We start from the raw sequence: 24,597 nt of genomic DNA, 5'->3' as shown, positions 1-24,597 counted from the left end.
TCCCCCCCTTTTTTTCCCTAAAGACTCCTTTATCAGGTTGGATAATATAAGCCCTGGTGGTGTTTTCATCTACTTACCTTAAAAAAAATTGTAATAAATATCCTGGTTACACGTTGAAGATAGAGTGAGTGACTTTTTGGTTTTCCCAGTGTGGTTTATTTTCATTTTTTGTTAAATAAGACCCATGCTGCATTGGTGTATTTTAGTAATCTTGACTTCCTGGAACTGTATGTTCTCACCATTTTAATAAGTTTGTAGTCTAGGGAAATAGAGCACCTTTGTCTCCATGAAAACAGTGTGTGTGCTGAGTTGTATCATGGGAATTCATGGCAAGCAAGCCTCGGAAATTATCCTTGAGCGCGTTCTAGAAATAGTTAGTGTTTACCTGTGGAGGAGGAACAGCAGAAAGAAAATATGCCTGAAAGTGGTTAGGCGAGTGATTCGTGTTTATACTTTTTGCTCTTAAATCGAGGTTTTCCTGCTTCTTTGGAATATGAATTTTTTTCTTCCAGTCCTGTTATGCACCATGTGATATATGTAATCACAACCATTAAGTCCATAAGTAACTACTACTTTTTGTCACTTGAGTTGTTAGAATCAGACCTAGAGGGCAAAATACTAAACTGTATGGGGGATGAAAACAATATGGACGTGGAGAAAGTTTTTCTTACTGTTAAGGAACTTAATTAAGGTACTTGTTAATGGCATAAAGATTGTCGCAGAGCTCACCATCAGTTTATAAGACGTTTTTATTTCAACGTGTACCAGCTTTGGTTATTAATATGGGAGGTACCCGTGGTAAATGGAATGGCCCTTTGTGAAGGTTGTAGTTTTTCACTGGTTGCTTCAAAGAGGCAAATATTTTAATACGTTTTTAGGCGTGTTTAGGAGTCTTTGTTACCTGTGTTCACACCATAAGATTTATCATGATTACCATGATACATGCCTATCAAGAGAACGAGAAGTAACTGCTTCCTTTGTACTGGGAGAGTTTCAAGCTAATATGTAGAAAGGGCAGGAGCTTACTATAAACATAGGGGTTACTGATAAAGAGATGTGACTAATGGACCTTTTAAATGACAACCTGTTGAACGAATACATCTGTTCATATATAACAATGAAATATAAGTACGACCTTGTCAAATGAGTAGCTAATAAAGGAGTTCTTCTCCAATATACTACAGCAGTTATTACTACAAAGAATTTCTGATTTGACACATTTTGATGAAGAAATAATTTGTTGGGTTTGTTCATTTTCTGTGTTATTTGTATAAAAAGAATTGAGAAGAATGTGAATAGTAGTAAGTCGGGGAGAGAGAGTGGCAGAAATATTGGCACTGTTTGGGACTTTGTATTTTTCTAGTACATAGAATTTGACTCATTTCAAATGGTGTTTATAGTATAAGTCATTGACGTGCAAAAAGAGAAAGCAGCTAACATTGAGACGTTATACATCCCCATAGTACAGAAGGGCTAGGACCCCAGGGCTGAGTAGTAAAGAATTGGTAAGAGTACGGTTTGGTTTGGAGACCCCATGGTGGGATCTCCTGCTCTATCACCAATAGATACTTGAATTAAAAAAAAAAGCCTGTGTGAGAGAGCTTATGCTGGAGAGGTTTGCTGTTCACCTTCTCTGGGATTGGACTCCCTAAGAGTACAGTTAACTGCCCTGTTTGCAAGAGTCCAAGGAAAGGGACTCAGCTTGGGCTATACTATAGGAAAGGTGTGAGGTGCTTTCTATGTCATTTATATCCCAGGCTAATACTGAGGTGGGTAGTGTTGGGCTCTTTTTGTGGATGATAAAACAGCAAGGTCAAGATAAGTTAATTTACTTGTTCAAGGCCACAAAAGGATCAAATGATGCACTAGGATTTAAACCTCGGTCTGTCTGAGCTCTAGTCCATGTTCTTTCTAGATGACTGTAGCTGTGCCAGTTTCAGCTGTTTCATCAGTCTTTAGATACCCTTGCAAAAACTAGTGTTCCCAATCAAGTTTATAATTCTGTACTTGGGAACTGGGATCTCTACTAACTGGGTCAAGTGATTGCATGGATAAATGAAATTCATAGGGCTCAAATACCATTGGCTTAACTCTCTAGAACTGTTTAATAAGATGCCATCTTCTTGTCAACTGCTGTATTTCCTACCTTTAGATTCACAGCGGTGACGTAGCCTCTCCACACGCTGCCAGCAGAAATAAGGAAATGTGGTTCCATACCTACAATTAATTAAGAAGGAAAAGCAAGTAAGAGTATCTCACGTATTTCTGAAAACTTGTGTAAGAAAAATCATACAAGTCTGTTTGTGTAGCATACTGATTCTATCAGGGGTTCTCAAGATGAACTGCCCAGCTTCAAATTCAGGCACCGTCCCTTACTGTGTCACCTCGGGGGAGTAACTCTGCTATGTCTCAGCTTTCTCCTCTGTGTAATGGGACGGTCAACTTCAAAGAGTTGAGAGGATTAAGAGAGTGGTATGTGTGATGCAGCTGGAGATTATCATACTAAGTGAAGTAAGTCAGAAAGAAAAAGACAAGTACCATATGATATCACTTATATGTGGAATCTGAAATGCAGTACAAGTGAACCTATCTTCAAAACAAAAAGAGACTCACAGGCATAGAGAATAGACTTGTGGTTGCCAAGGTGGTGTGGGAGAGGGAGAGGGATGGACTGGGACTTGGGAGTTGGTAGATGCGAACTATTACATTTAGAATGGGTAAACAGCAAGGTCCTAATGTATAGCACAGGGAACTATAGCTAATCCCCTGGGGCTAAACCATAATGGAAAAAGATATATATATTAAAAAAGAATGTATATATGTGTATAACTAAGTCACTTGCTGTACAGCAGAAATTATTAGCACAACGTTGTAAGTCAAACTATAATGAAAAAAATCGTATGTGTAAGTTGCTGAGAACAGTAGCTGACAAACAAGCATCATGAAAATGTAAGTTGTTGAGGATGATAATGGGTTTGGATTTGAAGTTTGTTTCTTTGTATTACATTTTATTTGCTTGTTTTTTAAGTAGGGGCATAATGTCATAGAAAGTATTTGGCAGTTTTATTTCCTGAAATTTTGGGCAAAATAGTCGAAATAAGCTTGGCATAATTTATTTACTCCTGAAGTTGTGATTTAAGGCTTACTTGAAGAATTAGGTTGGGTTTTATTTCATTTTGTTTTAAAATTTTAATTTATTTATTTTTGGCTGCATTGGGTCTTCGTTGTTGCATGTGGGCTTTCTCTAGTTGTGGAGAGCGGGGGTAACTCTTCTTCGTCGTGGTACGTGGGCTTCTCGTCGTAGTGGCTTGTCTTGTTGTGGAGCATGGGCTCTAGGCACGTGGGCTTCAGTAGTTGTGGCACGCTGGCTCAGTAGTTGTGGCTCACGGGCTTAGTTGCTCTGCGGCATGTGGGATCTTCCCGGACCAGGACTCGAACCCGTGTCCCCAGCATTGGCAGGCAGATTCTTAACCACTGCGCCACCAGGAAAGCCCTAGGTTGGATTTTAACACTAAGGGAAACAATACCAAGTTCCATAGTTGGTGTAGGTAGTGGTGGGTCTTTTGTGTGTTTTTGTTGCCGTTCTTCTGTCACTTGGGCTTGGAATTTTTAAATCTGCTCGCAGCATTTGAAAACATTTTCTAACTTTTTTTTTTTTTTGTGTGTGGTACGCGGGCCTCTCACTGTTGTGGCCTCTCCCGTTGCGGAGCACAGGCTCCAGACGCGCAGGCTCAGCGGCCATGGCTCATGGGCCTAGTCACTCCGTGGCATGTGGGATCGTCCCAGACCGGGGCACGAACCCGTGTACCCTGCATCGGCAGGCAGACTCTCAACCACTGCGCCACCAGGGAAGCCCTTTCTAACTCTTTTTAAATAAAAAGTGATTTTATTGTTCGAGGCTGGATCTGGCAGTACCTAGGATCTACTTTTTAAAATTGGAGTGGTTATTTTTTAAGTAGGTTATTGTTTTCTCCAGCCTCAGCCTTTCATCTGTGTTCTTGTTCTACATTTTCAGCTGCTGTCAAGACAGTTCTGCTTGAAGGTGTGTTCCTCTGAAATATATTTGAATCTTGTCTTATTTTCCCTTCCCATTTTTTATCGTTCTTAATTCACCAGTAATGTTAACGACTACTAGAGTTCTATGTGTCAGGATCACGAAGATGCTTTGATAGGTACTGGTGACAATCTAAGCAACTGGTATCCTTATTACTAACAGCGTGGAGACCAAGGCTCAGGTAGTAAGGTGTGCAGAGAGGGGTTTAGGTCCAGTGTGTCTGACTTCTAGGCCAGTGTTCTTATTTATTTAAATTTTTATTTATTTGACTGCATTGGGTCTTAGTTGCGGCGTGCGGGCTGTTCTGTTGCGGCGCACAGGCTTCTCTCTAGTTGTGGCACGCGCAGGCTCTAGAGCGCACGCACGTGTGAGGGCTTAGTTGCCCCTCGGCGTGTGGGATCTTAGTTTCCCGACCAGGGATCGAACCCACGTCCCCTGCATTGGAAGGCGGGTTGTTAACCACTGGACCGCCAGGGAAGTCCCTAGGCCAGTGTTCTTAACTAGCAGTCTGTTTTCTCAGTGAGTGAAGGAGAGAATGAATGAATGGTTTTAGGTTTCTGGGTTATTGCATTACTTTTCAAGTAGGTTGCTCGATATCTTCTTCTCCATTCTATCTTCTCTAATCACCAACAGTGTAATTTATTTAAATATTGGTTTCATGACGTCAGTTCGCCTGCAGAAGAACCATAATGGCTTCCCTTTGCCAACTGGATGTAGTTCATATGCTTCAAGTCTGGCTTTTAAGGCTCCATTCTAACCTATTCAGCCGTATTTCCTACTCTTCTCCAACTGGGATTCTTGCCTGTCTATCAAATACTGCAGTTTTGGCATACTCATTACTCCTCTGCCTTTGTGCATGCTGTTCCTTCCCTTTATCCTTTTAATAGCCTAGTTTCAGTCCCACTTTCATGAAGTTTTTTCTGGCCATCCTGACTCAGGATATTTCTTTGAGATTTCATCACATTTAATGAGTATCACAAACTCCATAATTATTTATTGTTTTGTGAGTATGTGTCACATTGCCTCAACCAAATGTTACATTTCTTGAAGGAAAGGGCCACTTTCCTTATAGTATGTAGCAAAACTCTTGAGTTTTGTATTATACTGTCTTCGTAATAAAATGGATTGCTTCTACAAGGGCCCATGTTAAAATAAGAACGGTGACAGTCCTGTTTCACTCTTGTTGATGTGGCAAAAGCTTCTTTTTGAGTTAGACCTTCAAAGTTCAGTGGTACTGTAGTCACATTAATTTGAATTTTCATGTTGGCAGTGTTGACAAGGAAGGGGAAAAAATAATCTAGTCAACATTTAGAGTGAAATGGAAATGGATAGTTTTATCCTCTTAATCCTGGAATAGTAGCCACAGTCCTGGTGAAAAACCTAGTCTAGTTGGGAATCATGTCTCACTAAATTGGCTTTATCTGGTTATATTTGTGTTAGTTGTTATGAAACTTAAGATTTTGGATTTTATTTTTTTAATCCTCAGGCTTTTTTTGCTTGTTATTTTCTTAGTATTATGTCTAAATAAGATAATGTTTTTAGCTCTCAGTATGTGTGACAGCATTCTGACCACATTGGAGTCCCATTTGAGCCGTTACTATGAATGTATTAACATGTATCTATCATGTAGTGTCAGTGGGTTTAGTCTACCAGAAGAATGTTGTAACCATCTCTCTTCAATAGTTTGTATTTTTGAGGGGGGGGCACGTGGCACGTGGCACGGGGGATCTTAGTTCCCTGAGCAGGGATCGAACCTGTGCCACCTGCAGTGGAAGTGGGGGGTCTTAACCACTGGACCACCAGGGAAGTCCCTCTTTAATAGTTTTCTGTGGTAAAGATGTGCCAAACAACCTGGGTAATTTATTCTAAAGGCAACTATTTTGGTATTATGTCCTTTTGAAATTTTTAATATTTAGAGTTTTAAAATACGAGGGTTTCAGTGTCAAACAATGAGTTGGATGTTACCCTGCTTTTTGAGAGCTTAGATTCATAACTCAGAAATAATACAATCAAACTATAAGGGTCATGCTGAAAGATCAAAAATTAAATTTCAGTAAGCAGAAAGAGTGTCCAGATTAAGTAAGATATTTATGCGAAATGAACAGTTTGAGGAATGAATGAGGAAGAATATAAGTATTGAATGTTTAAACCTGGAAGTTTGCCACCTGTTTTCCTTTTATTGGAAGTTTCTTTCAGGAGGTAGAATTTAAAATACAGAAGAAAACATGGGGGCCAAGGGTCAGAGATGGTCATTCAGTGTCTTTTTTATATTCTTCTTTGTGTGAAATTGTACTCTGGACTCTCAAACATTTTTTTTAAACAAAGGAGATGTTTTAAATTTTTAACTACTTAAACAGAATGAAGAATTTTTACTTTCTAAGAACTAGATATCAACCTACATCTTGGTATCTTTATTTTGTCTGAGATCAAAGATGGTACCAGTGCTTTCCTCTCTTCCCTCCCTCCCTCCCTCCCTCCCGCATTGTGTCTTTTTTAGCATACTGAATGATAGGCATCATAACTAGGTGATCAGCGACTTGATTGGTTTTTTTTTAATTTTATTTTTTTATACAGCAGGTTCTTATTAGTTATCCATTTTATATACATCAGTGTGTACACGTCAATCCCAATCTCCCAATTCATCACACCACCACCACTACCCCCTGCCACTTTCCCCCCTTGGTGTCCATACATTTGTTCTCTACATCTGTGTCTCAATTTCTGCCCTGCAAACCGGTTCATCTGTACCATTTTTCTAGGCTCCACATATATGCATTAATATACGATATTTGTTTTTCTCTTTCTGACTTACTTCACTCTGTATGACAGTCGCTAGATGCATCCACGTCTCTACAAATGACCCAATTTCATTCCTTTTTATGGCTGAGTAATAATCCATTGTACATATGTACCACATCTTTATCCATTTGTCTGTCGATGGGCATTTAGGTTGCTTCCATGACCTGGCTATTGTAAATAGTGCTGCGATGAACATTGGGGTGCATGTGTCTTTTTGAATTGTGGTTTTCTCTGGATATATGCTCAGTAGTGGGATTGCTGGGTCATATGGTAATTCTGTTTTTAGTTTTTTAAGGAGCCTCTATACTGTTTTTCATAGTGGCAGTATCAGTTTACATTCCCACCAACAGTGCAAGAGGATTCCCTTTTCTCCATACCCTCTCCAGCATTTGGTGTTTGTAGATTTTCTGATGATGCCCATTCTAACTGGTGTGAGGTGATACCTCATTGTAGTTTTGATTTGTATTTCTATAATAATTAGTGAGGTTGAGCAGCTTTTCATGCCCTCTTGGCCATCTGTGTGTCTTTTTTGGAGAAATGTCTATTTAGGTCTTCTGCCCAGTTTTGGACTGGGTTGTTTGGTTTTTTAATATTGAGCTGCATGAGCTGTTTATATATTTTGGAGATTAATACTTTGTCCGTTGATTCGTTTGCAAATATTTTCTCCCATTCTGAGGGTTGTCTTTTTGTCTTGTTTGTAGTTTCCTTTGCTGTGCAGAAACTTTTAAGTTTCATTAGGTCCCATGTGTTTATTTTTGTTTTTATTTCCATTACTCTAGGAGGTGGATCAAAAGAGATCTTGCTGTGATTTATGTCCAAGAGTGTTCTTCCTGTGTTTTTCTCTAAGAGTTTTAAAGAGTCCGGTCTTATATTTAGGTCTGTAATCCATTTTGAGTTTATTTTTGTGTATGGTGTTAGGGAGTGTTCTCATTTCATCCTTTTACATGTAGCTGTCCAGTTCTCCCAGCACCACTTATTGAAGAGACTGTCTTTTCTCCATTGTATATCCTTGCTTCTTTTGTCATAGATTAGTTGACCATAGGTGAGTGGGCAACGGCTTGATTGTTAAGTGGATGTTTGTTCTTACTGCTTATATACTTGAATGGTGGCTAGCATTTTAACGTGAATTCAGTATTAAGAAAATGAATTTTTGCCATGATTTGCAAAGCCATAGTTACATGGGTAAGTCATTTAGCTTCTAGAAATGTGTAAGAGGATCAGATGAAATGCTACCTAAAGTTTGCTCTTTCATTCTACCAGTACTTATACAGTCAGTTCCTGTATTAAAATTTTGAGATTTTTGTCATTTAAATTTGTGATTTGTTTTTTTTTTTTTTTTTGAGAGAGTTCTAAATTTTCTTAGCGTATTTAAGGCCTGAAAATCGACACCTTATAGAATAATAGTCAGGAACTACTTGATATTAGCATAAGCAAACACCTCGTCAGAAAAGTTTTAGTTAATAGCATATTTTGGTGGTTACCTTCAACTGTTAGTAGAACACAGCTTATGGGTTAGGAAGAAGTGTTTTATGCTTTCCCCTTAATTTAAAAGGGCTAATTGGGTAGACTGCATACTAATTTTGTTCTGTTTCTATTTTGTGGCTATCAGATGTCATTAACTGACAGTGTAAGGCAATTGGGTCATCTGCTTTGGGTTTCTGAAGTAAGGTAATGGGAATAGATAATGAATGAATTTCCTTAATATTTTTTTCTTTTTCCATATACTTGTTCTTTTATGGGATAAAATTTATCATACGTGTGTGAATTTTTAGATGCTGTTTGTAGTTATAGCGATATTTTGGGGGCATCTTTTTATTTTAAAATGTAATACTCTATGTACTTAAAATTTTTTCACCCACTAAAGTGATGGATTTTCCCTAAATCACCTTTCTGTGTTTTCCTTAGTAAGCAATATACATTTGTGAGATCCTAGACTGGGGTTAGGAGTGAAGTCTGTTTCTGTATCAGGGAAATAGTTTTTTATTCTTGTGCAAAATCTCATAGACCCTCAAGGGGATTACTTCTTAGCCCTTGGACTTCCATATGTCCTGCCAGCAGAGGTCACCAGTTTTAACATCTGGTGAAAGATGTTTTGTGTGAATTGTTTCTTTACAGGTTTTGTTTAGATTTGATGTTTATGACTTTCTTGTTAGTATTTATAGGATCTTCTCAAAGGTACATTTAAATGAAAAAAAATGGAGGCAGAAGATCTTATATAGTCTTCTGCCATTTTAGCGCAAAAAGAGGGGGAGGAATGGAAAGGAGGACACACAGGATGGAGTGTGTGTGTGTTTGTGTATGTATGTTTATATGCTCAATGTGACTCCAGGAAGATACACAGGAGACCAGTAACAGTGGTTTGGGGGGTGGGGTTGAGGTGGGGAGATCCTGAGGCCAGATGTGGGAAAAATTTATTTTCACATATAATCTTTTGAACTGTTTGAATCTTACTATGTTAGTATTACCATTTCAAAAAAAGTAATGATTGTGAAAGAGCAATCATTAAGAATTCTTAATCTTTCTAGTTCTTTCGCTTTGGATAGTCAAAAGAAGAGAGAAAACTATGTAAATTTCTCCCATGCTTTCCAGCCAGTTCTTAAAGAGCTGGCACTGTGTATATTTTTGCAAACACTTATTTTTATTTCTCAGATTTGTTGGCAGAATTAGAGCCACTAAATATGATTAAAACGTGTTGTTTCTGTGTCATGAGTGGGTCATCAGACCAGTGGAATTATTTAGTGATAATGAACTGATGATTTTCGAGTTCTATCCAAGGTTGCTAATTAGAAATGAACTCAATGCAAACTTTAAAAAGTGATGTTGGTTGTTCAGAAGTAAATAGGTGTTGCCTGATTTCAAAAGTGTTGTTTTGCCAAGGGTTTGGAAATTGGGTGAAAATGGGGGTTCTCGTAGTTTAGTAGCTAATTTTAATAATTATGGTAGTCTTTGGTATAATGGGATTCGTTGAAATGTAGATTCTGATGTTGCATGCATCCTAACATGACTTGTGAATTTGGATGTATGTGTTACTGACTTCAAGGAGACAGATATATTAGATTTTGATTCCATTTTGGGTTGCAGCTGGTGTCACTAGTAATTGTGTCACTTGTAACTTAAGTTTTCCACTTAAGCTAGAACAACCTCCGGGGGAGGGAGCGCCTGTTGCTGTGCATCTAATTCTGCTGCACAGACCTGACGCTAGCCTTTCCTGAGGGCAGTGCCTCTCCAGTGATTAGAGGGCTGGGTAGGGTCTGTGCCTGACCTTTGGCAGTAAAGTCTTCCTGTAGGGTGTTACTGTGGCAAAGAGCTCAGCCTCTGGAGCCAGGCATACCTAATGTGAATCCTGTCACCCCAGCTTATCAGTTGTATGGCTTTGGGAAATTGTGTAACCACTCCAGTTGGTTTCCACTCTGACAAATGGGAATTTTTCTCTGTAGAGCAGTTGCGAGGATTGAAATGTGAATGCATGTAAGGCAGTTGTCATAGGGCCAGCGCACAGGAAGTACTCAATAAATGCTAGTACTTGGTGCTTTTGTTAGCTGCAGCAGCAACAGCTGAGGAGAGAGGCAGAAAAGTGACACTGCTCCTGCAAACTATCATGGCTTTCTGTGGCAACTGCAGGGAACGGGATGGTTAACATTCCCAATTCAGAGGGCTGCAACTGCATTTGACGACTGAGCTTTTGTTGCTCACTCTAAAATGAGGATGTGTACTGTGGAGCTTTGCTGTGTTGTCTCTGATACATATGTTGTTTTACAGTGATGTTTTGTGTTGAATTTGGTCACATCTTGATAAGATGTTTCAAGAAAAAAACAGTTATTACCTTTAAAAAAAAAAGTCTTTTGCTTTTTGGAATGGAACCGCTCTTCCTTTTCTGCAGTTTCTGGGAGATCCAGCACTGTTCTGACTGTCAGTGGACACTGCTTGGATGATCATTTCAAATACACATTCTGAAAAATTTGAATTGGACTTTCACTAAGAAATACATATGACATAACATAGGGTATGTATATGTGTAAAAATACTGAAGTAAGTTTTCAGGAAATTATGCTTATTTTAATATGTGGTACACACTCATTTTCTATACTCTTATTTATAAACATGCTTCTATAAACTTGTAAACTGATTCTGTTATTTTAGAGGTAATAATGATTTCATTATTCACTGGATTTAGAAAAGACTGGTTCAGAGGAGTGTGGTCTTTATGGATTTAGAATTAGTACTCAAAGTTAAAAACAAAGTATTATTCTGAATGATAGCGCATAGGTAAGTTACATTTATTGGTGCTAATGTCTTTAGGTAGTATTCTGAGGCTCTGTTAGGATTCTGAAGTTCTTATGCCCCAAATTTTGTAAAGTATATGTACAAAGGATAAGGAATTTGGTTGCTAATAAATTTGAATATAAATGACTTTTTTGGAGGGGTAATCTGCAAACAGCTCTGGATTAAGAACCTTGGTTGTCTCTCATAAAGAGCAGTAATTATTAACAAAGGAATGACCATCATTCTAAGTTTCTTATATCTCATTAGGAAAGAAATTTGGATAGTTGTTTTGTACTACTTAAGAACTAACATACATAACATATTGGCTGCCTGAGGTTACACGATTTGATTGAATATTAAGCATCTTTCTATGACATCTTTAAATTAACATCCTGGCCTATGTCCACTGATCATCTGTTTGCAGCACAGACCTCTACTTGATTGTTATTTGTTGACTCTGTCTCAATAGGCAGGGCCTTCCTTGAGGACAGTTGCATTTCACCCATCTTTATCCTCAGCATCTGGTCCAATTCCTGGCACGCTGTAGACTTTGCATTCATATTGAGTTGAATCCTTGAGGCTCTCTGAATGAGGTACAGTTTCCTAGTATAGACCCTTACTTCTTTGAGGTGATTCAAATATACAAAAGTAGAAAAGGGATCCCTCCATTTTCACAAATTCATTGACCCTTGGATTCATCTTCTTACTGTAAGACTTGTGAGGGTCTGCTTGATAACCTAGCATCCTGTTTTTGGTGTCTGTAGAGACAATGAATATGTTCAAAACCTGGGTTAAAAGAAACAAAGACCTTGTCCTGACGTTAGCAATTAAATTTGATTTTGGGGTGTTGTGTGGACTTGTCCGTGTGTTCCTGATACTCATGCACTTCTTCTAGTGTATTCCCCCTTGGTCTTTTTTTTTTTTTCCCCTAGTTACCTGATACTGATAATGCCTTTCTTGGTTGGCTCCTGGTTCTTGATCTTAGCGTGTGTGTTCAGTCTGTGCATCTACTGGTGCTCTCTCCTTTGACCGTGGCCTTCCCTTAGGGCTTAGAGGAGATGCGCACTCCTTGCCCTTCGTCTCTTTAAACCAACCGTTGCTGTACAAGTGATTCTGTGGCCCAGATTGGGTCTTAATTCTGACCTCCTCTTCTCCTGATCTGTAGCTACCCACATTTTAGCATAGGGATATCCTATGCTATGCTATCCTATGCTAATTCTGCTATTGAGTGTAGGCTGGCAGTGGCGTTACATTTTCATTTAATGATATTAAGTCATGATGAGACAGAGGTGGAAGATAGAGGAGGGTCAGAGCTGAGGCAACATCCTCTACTTCTAGCTACTGTTGAAAATATCCAGGATAATCTGAGATATTGGGTGTTTGGAGTGGAGGTTGGAGATAAGTGGTCTTAGTAGCTGTGATTCTGTTACCATTTGGAGCCTTCCAAAGTGACACCCCCTTCCTCCCCCACCCCCAGCTTTATTGAGGTATAAAAGATGATCCTTTGTCAGAAGGAGATAGTTGAGTCGCTTTCTGGAAACCAGGGAAGATAAGATTTTCAGTTTTTTTTTTTTTTTTTTTTGGTACGCGGGCCTCTCACTGTTGTGGCCTCTCCCGTTGGCGGAACACAGGCTCCGGACGTGTAGGCTCAGTGGCCATGGCTCCCTGGCATGTGGGATCCTCCTGGACCGGGGCACGAACCTGTGTCCCCTGCATCGGTAGGCGGACTCACAACCACTGCGCCACCAGGGAAGCCCAAGATTTTCAGTTTTAAACTTTGAACTACAATGGTGTTTCAAGAAATTTGTAGTCAATACATAAAAGTTTAAAATTCATCAGCAGATTTTAAAAAATTACTAAGGATAGTACATTTAAAAGATTAACATTTTCACTTTCCTCTGAACGTTGTTGAAACTGGCAAGGTACTATTAAATGGAATGAACAGAGAATTTATCTTAGAATAAGCTTTTGTGTTTTTTTACCCTTTGCTTACTTGTCTGCCTGAGAGTACTTTTGTTTAAGTAGATAACTAATCTTTCATATCCCTGCGCTCTTTGCTTGTTGTATTAGGTATGTTTTCTAATTTCTTGCTTCTCTACTTGGTTTGTTCCTTTTTGGGATCATATACTCTTGTGAATAGCTGGCTGCCTTCTTTTATCCAGTCTCGTTTGCCTTTCTTGCATTTTCTTCATGTATGTTTTGCTAGTAGATAACATTGGTTGGTTGGTTGGTTCATTTGGTCTGACAAATAAATGTAGAAGTGACTTCCTATAAGTGAGAACTGGTAGTAACAGGAAAAGTTTTTTTTTTTTTTGAGATTGTGCATAACAGCATACTAATGATCTTTGATAAATATTGTGATAAATACACATGGTATAATTTACAGGAATGCATATATGGTATTATAGAATGCATGGCAGAAACATTTGTACATACTATTTTGTAGGCATATGTAATAAGTGTTAGTTTCCTTCCCTTTTCTCTGTGGGGTTTCTGTCACACTCAGTATAAAATACAAATGTTTTTCCTTAGCCTGTGAGGGTCCCACCACCACTCTGCCCTTTGGCCACCTCACAAATCGTATCCTATTTCATGGCACCCTTCCCCTTGTTCACTGTGCCCAGCCATACAAGCTCCACACCCACAGAACAAGCTTGTTCCTGTCTCAACGCCTTAATTGCTTTACTCTCTGCCTCAGGCTTTGCCCTGAGATTGTCATATGGCTAATTCTTTTATGTCATTCAGATTTCAGTTCCAATGCCACCACCTCAGAGAGGTCACATAGAGGGGTCACAGTGAAGTAGCTGCCCAGTCTCTAGCCATTTTCTGTCACATAGCACTTATCTCTCTCTCTGATAGCCTTAATTGTTGATTTATTTTTTTTTGAAGTCACCTCTGTAATTTAACCTCCCTGAGAACAGGGATGGGCTCTGTCTTGTCACTCGGGACCTAAAACAGGACCTGGTAGGTGTTCAGTAAATATTTGAGTGAATTGTTTTCTCGGGGATGTTTTCATGACCAGCTGATAGGCTTAAATTAGTTTGTCCTTAGTAGAATACTGGAAATAATTCATTAAAAGGTCAGCATTTAAAGGAGTGTTGGAAGAGGCTTTTACTATTGATACCTTGGTATCTACGTTTGGAAGCCCAGGGATGTATGTGAGTGCTGTCCACTTTTCTTGGAGGAACATACTTATAGATGGTATTTGAATCAGGAAAAAAAAATATAGATGGATAATTGATGAACCAATTTGAGTATGTGTATGTGTGAATAATGTTAGATTTTAGTAGGTTAGTACTTCACTTTAACATACATATTTCATTCAAGAAAAATGATGAGGGCTAGATACCACCGTTTAAGTTTTGTGCAGGTTCAGGAGATTTTGTAATTTACCTTTAGTTACATTTACCTGTGATTTTCTGTCTTGAGTAATCATGGTCAGCTTCCCAAGGTTGGTATATGACTCAGAGCTCTTTTAGTTGTACGATAGATACCCAGTTCAGACTATCTTAAGCCAAAAAAGGGAGATTTATTAGTATATGGAATCCAAAATGGATTGAATAACTCAATTATAAGGAAAAACATTGAGCCAGCTGGGCTTTAGGGGACAGCTAGAACCAGACCCATTTGAAAGCTACCAGAAATCTTTGCTAACAACCTTGCTTTTTTTGTTTGTTTGTAGATTCGTTTCATTTTCTTACAGTAGATTTGCTTTCTTTACCAGGAGGAAAATATAACTTGCCATTGCCAGTTTTTATCCTGTTTTCTCCTGCTGTAGAGTAAGGACTACCTCTTTCTCTTTTTCATTTGGAAAATTCTTGAAGCACTGGCAAGTTTGATTTGGGAAGGGGCCCACCATGGCCATAGGCCATATAAAAACTATGGCTGTCCCAAGTACTCGGTGGGAGTGGGGGGAATGAGAATTGAGTGAAGACAGGAGTTCTGGGCAGACAGCCTCTTCCCCTCCTGCCTCCCCCGCCTGTTTCACCCCTCACAAAATGTGTGTCCATTTATAGTTGGGGAGGTTGTGTCTTTAATCCACCATGGATTGTCAGATGAAATTTTCCTTTAACCAGAACTGGCACTTTTTTGGGTTTTTTTGCTCTGTGGTTTCCAACCTTTTCAAATACAGATCCATTTTTTTTTTAACGAAAAATTGAGGTCCCTCCTGTGGTAGCAATCGTAATTTTATGAACTCTGTCTCTGGCTAATATCAGTATTCAAATGAATTTGTTTTCTCAAAATGAGTTACATAGTAAACAACTTGATGCAGTTTATGTTGGCTTTGTTTTTAACATTACTTCTGCTAATTTAACAGCTAATAGAAGCCAATATTTGAGGGCAGCTGTTAGAAAATTATCAACAGGTGAATTATACATATTTAGGGGATATTTTAATCTCTGAGGAAGATAACCACCTTTATCCTAATCAGGTAGTTAAATAATTTTAGCGTGTAACAACATTAACAAATTACATGTTCCCAACAATTATTTTGAGCAATATTTCAGCAGTTCACTAAAATAAGAAAATGGTTGGCCATGTAGGAAAAGCCTTTTGTGACCCAAAAGATAGTCGTCTTTCTGGACTTCAGTTGCTTCATCTTTAAAACATTGAACCAGGTCTCTGAGGTCTCTTCTGGAGTTAATGCTCTTTGACCCTGTGATTGCACATATAATTAAAAAATTAGGTCTGTGTTCAGCCAAATTAAATGGAAAATGATCTCTTCAGGTCAATCATTACCTGAACAGCTTTTGCTAAAGAAAATACTTGCATTTCTCTGACACCTTCTCAATTTTGGAAAAGTTAGCTATAAAGAAAATATTTTTTAGATGTCTGAAGAAGAAACTTCTGTTGTTTAATCCAGTAGTCTTTGAGTTCAGGTGTATTTGTTACATCCGATTTCACTGTAGAGTAAATTAAAAGAAATAGCACCAAACACATTTTTGAGAATGATTTTTCTTTAATGCCCTTAATTGTGTGATTGCTGACTGTCAAAGCCAATAATTTTTCAGCAGTTCAGGTTTTACTTTGCTCTGTGTACTACACATTTTAGAAGTTGTACCAAAAGTATATGTCTTAAGTACTATGAGAAAATGCTGTTCACGTTCATAATTTTTTAAATACTAAAATAAGTTTCAAGTGTTGCCCATATTAACTACTAACTGAGAATCTATGTATATTAAAATAATTTACAACGAAAATAGATATGTGAGTGGTATAACGAAAGGGGAGGACATATGTTAGGGCATAAAGATGCCAAACATGTTGATCTTTTCTGGCAAACGGTTTTGTTTATGTGTAGCACATGATTTGAAAGCTGGAGAGTGATGGGAATGCACAGGGTAGGTAAGTAGGGATCATATCATGAAATCACTTCTTTGCTGTGATAAGGATTTTGGACATTCTTCTGTGACAGGAAACTAGTGAAGGACTTTAAGCATAACTGCAGGATTATATTTTATCCCTGGATATAGTGCACGAAGGATAACATGATGGTTTCAGTGGGAAAGGGGCCTAGCTGTGGACTGAAGGGAGAAAGTTGAGCTGGTAGTATTATTGGTGAAAGTGACACCACATATTTCTGAGTCTTGCAAACTGGTCCACATTTCTGAATTCTGGGGGGGAAAAAAAAGGCAATTGGAAATTCAGGAGAGAATGGAGCATCCAGGTTTTCTTCTCTCTGGCTTGTTACAGCTCTTTTTGTGGGGAACAGGGGTATGAAGACTAGGGGCTTGTGGGGATGGGGGATTAATTTGATATCCAAACGGTTAATGGACAAAATAGGGACAATGCAAGGAGGGGGAAATTGCCCTTGTCATCATGATATCTTAACTGAGGGATAACTAAATTAGGTACTTATTTGAGAATAGTCACAAAAAAATAGGTTGGTATAGTACTACTAGTTCATGAAGAGTCTAGTGGGTGTAATTTTTATTGAATTCTAGGTTAGTGACATTTTCATATATTTTCAAAGCTTTTAAAAAGAATTTATATTAGTATAAAAGTCATTAGACTCTCAGCTTGATAACTAGAAAGTTAATCTGAATTAAATACTGTTTAACATTACATAAATGTTGTTTTTTTAAAAAACTTATTATTTTGAAATAGTTTTAGATGCACAGAAGAGTATGGGGCTGAGGTTATGGATACTTAGGGAAGAATACCACAGAGGTGATGTACCTGTCTTGTACCAGGGGTACATGTCAGTGTTTGCATACAATAATACTATCAATTGTTACTGGTGATGTTAACCTTGATCACTTGGTTAAGGTAATTATTACTGGTGATGTTAACCTTGGTCAAGACCGTTAACCTTTTATCTAGTATTGTTTAGACTGGCACTATCCAATTACGTATACTGTGTACCACACATAATTTAGAGTTTTTAGTAACCACGTTGAAAAAAGTGATAAGAAACAAGTGAAATTAATTTTTAACAAATGTTTTATTAAACCTAATATAACTATGTTATTATCATTTCAGCAGGTTTACTCATTATGAAATTACTGTTGTTCTGCTTTCCATACTCCATTCATTAGAAGTAAGTCACTAAGTTCAGTCCTCGTTTGAAGTGTGAAGGACATTAAGTTCCACCTGCTAGAGGGGACGGTATCAAAGAATTTGTGGACATGTGTTGAAGTTACTACAGTTACTAAGAAATATTTTGGGGAGGTACTCCGAGGATGTGTAGCCTTTTTTTTCCTTAAAGTTTTGCCCAATAATTTTAGCATCCATCAGCGGGACATTGTTTGCAGCAGCGATTACTGTGGTGTTCTAATGGTGACTTTCTAATTCTCTCATACCTTCTACATGTATTAATTGGATTTTTCTGTACAAATGTGTTCCTTTTCTCTCATTTATTTTTTCAGTCGAGTATGTGCATGTGGATCCGTAGATATTTATTTTGTTATTTGGGTTATAAATTAATATCATTTCTCTTTAACTTGTTGCTCAGCTTGTTCCAGCTTTGGCCACTGGGAACTCGTCCAGGTTGCCTCCTGCACCCTTTCAACATGACCCATCCTTTGTTTTTTTAATCACTTGCTTCCTGACATACAAGATGCTCCAGGTTCATCTTGTATTTTCCCTTTCCTAGCCCTGGAATCAGCCATTTCTCCAAGAAACCCTGGCTACCTTTTATTGGAATCACAACAAAATTTTATTCTAATTCTGGAAGTAATGTCTTTATACGGATCTTACAGAGTGTCAGTATTGGCTTGTGATTCTACAACAGATTTTTCTTATGGTTTCTGAACCACGTTTATTCACTCAGCAAACGTTTAAAAAGTGTTTATGTGCCAGCATTCTTACTGGGGATCCAGGGTCAAATAAGACATGGACATTGATCCCAAGGAGTCTAGATACGAGAAAGCAGATCTTTTTTTTTTCTTCTAACATATTTTATTGAGTGCCTCTTATGTGCCAGGTACTGTGCTACAAGTGAACAGGAAATACTAAGAACTGGAGCAGGATAGTGTAGGTTTCTTTTAGGAACACATGGGAGGGATTCTTAACACAGTGTTGGGCCAGGTGGAATGTGGAACAAGTCTTGAAAAATGACTAGATATTAGCCAAATGTGGAATTGAGTGGAGAAGTAGGGCAAGGGAAGCTATTCCAAGAGGAGGAAGAGCAGTGCCAAGACCACTGGGGATGATGGTATGTGAGGTAGGGCCAGAGATCCCTGTGTGGGATGGTGGTGTTGGAGAAGATGGGAGCAGGTGGTGGCAGGATCTTGGTCATGAAGGTCTTGTGGGTAAGCCAAGCTTTGGAAAGTTGAGGGACCTTTTCAAGGAGTTTGAGTTGGAGGGTAATGTGATCAGATCATCCTGCTGGCACCTTGGAGGGTATGTTGGCTTTCTTGAGGGTCTTGCCATGATAGAGGTGTGAGGTGAAAGTCTTAACTAAGAACTGTGTTGGTAGTTCTCAGACTTCAGTGTGGGTCACCTGGAGAACTTGTTAAAACATGTTTTAACATCTCTCAGCCCCACCCGCAGTTTCTGATTCAGTAGGTCTGGGATGGGGCTGAGAATTCGCATTTCCTTGGACAAAGTAGTACTGATTATTTTCTGTTCAATTGTAATAAGTTCAGTTCAGACTCTTGATACTCCTTAAGGATTAAAAATAAAACAAAACTTTAAACCAGACTTACTTAGGGGGAATCTGTGACCATTATTTATTTTATGTGTTTATACAAGTATATCTCTGTGTGTATAGGAAGTGAAGCTGATAACTGCTTTGAAAGTGATTTGACTAGGTAATTTATTCACATTGTTCAAAATTCAAAAGTGTTCTTTTTCCTGTGCTTCTCCAGTCCTCCAAGCCACCGGTTACTCTCCTGGAACCAAGCAGTGTTATCAGTTTCCTCTGTATCCTTCCAGAGAAATACCGTATATGTAAAAGCCAATAAGTGCATAATTTACACTCTCTTCGGTATTGTTTTAAACACAAATGGTAGGATACTAGTCACTTTGCCGTATTTTACTTTTTTCACTAATGTATTTTAGATCTCTCATCAACACCTGAGGAGCTCCCCTCCTTTTTTTTTTTTTAACATCTTGATTGGAGTATAATTGCTATACAATGGTGTGCTAGTTTCTGCTTTATAACAAAGTGAATCAGTTATACATACACATATGTTCCCATATCTCCTCCCTCTTGCATCGCCCTCCCTCCGACCCTCCCTATCCCACCCCTCTAGGTGGTCACAAAGCACCGAGCTGATCTCCCTGTGCTATGAGGCTGCTTCCCGCTAGCTATCTATTTTACGTTTGGTAGTGTATATATGTCAGTGCCACTCTCTCACTTTGTCACAGCTTACCCTTCCCCCTCCCCATATCCTCAAATCCATTCTCTAGTAGGTCTGTGTCTTTATTCCCGTCTTACCCCTAGGTTGTTCATGACATTTTTTTTTTCGTAGATTCCATATATATGTGTTAGCATACGGTATTTGTCTTTCTCTTTCTGACTTACTTCACTCTGTGACAGACTCTGGGTGCATCCACCTCACTACAAATAACTCAATTTCGTTTCTTTTTATGGCTGAGTAATATTCCATTGTATATATGTGCCACATCTTCTTTATCCATTCGTCCGATGATGGACACTTAGGTTGTTTCCATCTCCTGGCTATTGTAAATAGAGCTGCAATGAACATTTTGGTACACGACTCTTTTTGAATTACGGTTTTCTCAGGGTATATGCCCAGTAGTGGGATTGCTGGGTCATATGGTAGTTCTATTTGTAGTTTTTTAAGGAACCTCCATACTGTTCGCCATAGGGGCTGTAACAATTCACATTCCCACCAGCAGTGCAAGAGCATTCCCTTTTCTCCACACCCTCTCCAGCATTTATTATTTCTAGATTTTTTGATGATGGCCATTCTGACTGGTGTGAGGTGTTACCTCATTGTAGTTTTGATTTGCATCTCTCTAATGATTAATGATGTCGAGCATTCTTTCATGTGTTTGTTGGCAGTCTGTATATCTCCTTTGGAGAAATGTCTGTTTAGGTCTTCTGTCCATTTTTGGATGGGGTTGTTTGTTTTTTTGTTACTGAGCTGCACGAGCTGCTTGTACATCCTTTGTCAGTTGCTTCATTTGCAAATATTTTCTCCCATTCTGAGGGTTGTCTTTTGGTCTTGTTTATGGTTTCCTTTGCTGTGCAAAAGCTTTGAAGTTTCATTAGGTCCCATTTGTTTATTTTTGTTTTTATTTCCATTACTCTAGGAGGTGGGTCAGAAAGGATCTTGCTGTGATTTATGTCATAGAGTTCTGCCTATGTTTTCTCTAAGAGTTTGATAGTTTCTGGCCTTACATTTAGGTCTGTAATCCATTTTGAGTTGATTTTTGTGTATGGTGTTAAGGAGTGATCTAATCTCATACTTTTAAATGTACCTGTCCAGTTTTCCCAGCACCACTTATTGAAGAGGCTGTTCTTTCTCCACTGTACATTCCTGCCTCCTTTATCAAAGATAAGGTGACCATATGTGCATGCGTTTATCTCTGGGCTTTCTATCCTGTTCCATTGATCTATATTTCTGTTTTTGTGCCAGTACCATACTGTCTTGATTACTGTAGCTTTGTACTGTAGTCTGAAGTCAGGGAGCCTGATTCCTCCAGCTCCATTTTTCATTCTCAAGATTGCTTTGACTATTCGGGGTCTTTTGTGTTTCCATACAAATTGTGAAATTTTTTGTTCTAGTTCTGTGAAAAATGCCAGTGGTAGTTTGATAGGGATTGCATTGAATCTGTAGATTGCTTTGGGTAGTAGAGTCATTTTCACAATGTTGATTCTTCCAATCCAAGAACATGGTATATCTCTCCATCTATTTGTATCATCTTTAATTTCTTTCATCAGTGTCTTATAATTTTCTGCATACAGGTGTTTTGTCTCCTTAGGTAGGTTTATTTCTAGATGTTTTATTCTTTTTGTTGCAGTGGTAAATGGGAGTGTTTTCTTGATTTCACTTTCAGATTTTTCATCATTAGTGTATAGAAATGCCAGAGATTTCTGTGCATTAATTTTGTATCCTGCTACTTTCCCAAATTCATTGATTAGCTCTAGTAGTTTTCTGGTAGCATCTTTAGGATTCTCTGTAGTATCATGTCATCTGCAAACAGTGACAGCTTTACTTCTTTTCCAATTTGGATTCCTTTTATTCCCTTTTCTTCTCTGATTGCTGTGGCCAAAACTTCCAAAACTGTGTTGATTAAGAGTGGTGAGAGTGGGCAACCTTGTCTTGTTCCTGATCTTAGTGGAAATGGTTTCAATTTTTCACCATTGAGGATGATGTTGGCTGTGGGTTTGTCATATATGGCCTTAATTATATTGAGGAAAATTCCCGCTATGCCTACTTTCTGCAGGGTTTTTATCATAAATGGGTGTTGAATTTTGTCAAAGCTTTCTCTGCACCTATTGAGATGATCATATGGTTTTTCTCCTTCAATTTGTTAATATGGTGTATCACGTTGATTGATTTGCCTATATTGAAGAATCCTTGCATTTTTGGTATAAACCCCACTTGATCATGGTGTATGATCCTTTTAATGTGCTGTTGGATTCTGTTTGCTAGTATTTTGTTGAGGATTTTTGCATCTATGTTCATCAGTGATATTGGCCTGTAGTTTTCTTTCTTTGTGACATCCTTGTCTGGTTTTGGTATCAGGGTGACGGTGGCCTCGTAGAATGAGTTTGGGAGTGTTCCTCCCTCTCCTATATTTTGGAAGAGTTTGAGAAGGATGGGTGTTAGCTCTTCTCTAAATGTTTGAAACAATTCGCCTCTGAAGCCATCTGGTCCTGGGCTTTTGTTTGTTGGAAGATTTTTAATCACAGTTTCAATTTCAGTGCTTGTTATTGGTCTGTTCATATTTTCTATTTCTTCCTGATTCAGTCTTGGCAGGTTGTGCATTTCTAAGAATTTGTCCATTTCTTCCAGGTTGTCCATTTTATTGGCATAGAGTTGCTTGTGGTAGTCTCTCATGATCTTTTGTATTTCTACAGTGTCAGTTGTTACTTCTCCTTTTTCATTTCTAATTCTATTGATTTGAGTCTTCTCCCTTTTTTTCTTGATGAGTCTGGCTAATGGTTTATCAATTTTGTTTATCTTCTCAAAGAAACAGCTTTTAGTTTTACTGATCTTTGCTATCGTTTCCTTCATTTGTTTTTCATTTATTTCTGATCTGATCTTTATGATTTCTTTCCTTCTGCTAACTTTGGGGATTTTTTGTTCTTCTTTCTCTAATTGCTTTATGTGCAAGGTTAGGTTGTTTATTCGAGATGTTTCCTGTTTCTTAAGGTAGGATTGTATTGCTATAAACTTCCCTCTTAGAACTGCTTTTGGTGCATCCCGTAGGTTTTGGGTCGTCGTGTCTTCATTGTCATTTGTTTCTGCGTATTTTTTGATTTCCCCTTTGATTTCTTCAGTGATCACTTAGTTATTAAGTAGTGTATTGTTTAGCCTCCATGTGTTTGTATTTTTTACAGATCTTTTCCTGTAATTGATATCTAGTCTCATAGCATTGTGGTTGGAAAAGATACTTGATACAATTTCAATTTTCTTAAATTTACCAAGGCTTGATTTGTGACCCAAGATATGATCTATTCTGGAGAATGTTCCATGAGCACTTGAGAAAAATGTGTATTTTGTTGTTTTTGGATGGAATGTCCTATAAATATCAGTTAAGTCCATCTTGTTTAATGTATCATTTAAAGCTTGTGTTTCCTTATTTTCATTTTGGATGATCTGTCCATTGGTGAAAGTGGGGTTTTAAAGTCCCGTACTATGAATGTGTTACTGTCGATTTCCCCTTTTATGGCTGTTAGTATTTGCCTTATGTATTGAGTTGCTCCTATGTTGGATGCATAAATATTTACAGTTGTTATATCTTCTTCTTGGATCGATCTTTTGTTCATTATGTAGTGTCCTTCTGTGTCTCTTCTAATAGTCTTTATTTTAAAGTCTATTTTGTCTGATATGAGAATTGCTACTCCAGCTTTCTGTTGGTTTCCATTTGCATGAAATATCTTTTTCCATCCCCTTACGTTCAGTCTGTATGTGTCTCTAGGTCTGAAGTGGGTCTCTTGTAGACAGCATATATATATGGGTCTTGTTTTTGTATCCATTCAGCCAGTCGGTGTCTTTTGGTGGGAGCATTTAATCCATTTACATTTAAGGTAATTATCGATATATATGTTCCTATTCCCATTTTCTTAATTGTTTTGGATTGGTTATTCTAGGTCTTTTCCTTTTCTTGTGTTTCTTGCTTAGAGAAGTTCCTTTAGCATTTGTTGTAAAGCTGGTTTGGTGGTACTGAACTCTCTCAGCTTTTGCTTGTTTGTAAGGGTTTTAATTTCTCCATCAAATCTAAATGAGATCCTTGCTGGGTAGAGTAATCTTGGTTGTAGGTTTTTCTCCTTCATCACTTTAAATATGTCCTGCCAGTGCCTTCTGGCTTGCAGAGTTTGTGCTGAAAGATCAGCTGTTAACCTTATGGGGATTCCCTTGTGTGTTATTTGTTGCTTTTCCCTTGCTGCTTTTAGTATGTTTTCTTTGTATTTAATGTTTGACAGTTTGATTAATATGTGTCTTGGTGTGTTTCTCCTTGGATTTATCCTGTATGCAACTCTCTGTGCTTCCTAGACTTGATTAACTATTTCCTTTCCCATATTAGGGAAGTTTTCAACTATAATCTCTTCAGATATTTTCTCAGTCCGTGTCTTTTTCTCTTCTTCTTCTGGAACCCCTATAATTCGAATGTTGGTGTGTTTAATGTTGTCCCAGGGGTCTCTGAGACTGTCCTAAGTTTTTTTCATTCTTTTCTCTTTATTGTGCTCTGCAGTAGTTATTTCCACTATTTTATCTTCCAGGTCACTTATCCGTTCTTCTGCCTCCGTTATTCTGCTATTGATCCCATCTAGAGTGTTTTCAATTTCATTTATTGTGTTGTTCATCGTTGCTTGTTTCATCTTTAGTTCTTCTAGG

The sequence above is a fragment of the Phocoena phocoena genome, chromosome 4, assembly GCF_963924675.1.
Source record: "Phocoena phocoena chromosome 4, mPhoPho1.1, whole genome shotgun sequence".
NCBI lineage: Eukaryota > Metazoa > Chordata > Mammalia > Artiodactyla > Phocoenidae > Phocoena > Phocoena phocoena.
This window is presented reverse-complemented; position numbering follows the sequence as displayed.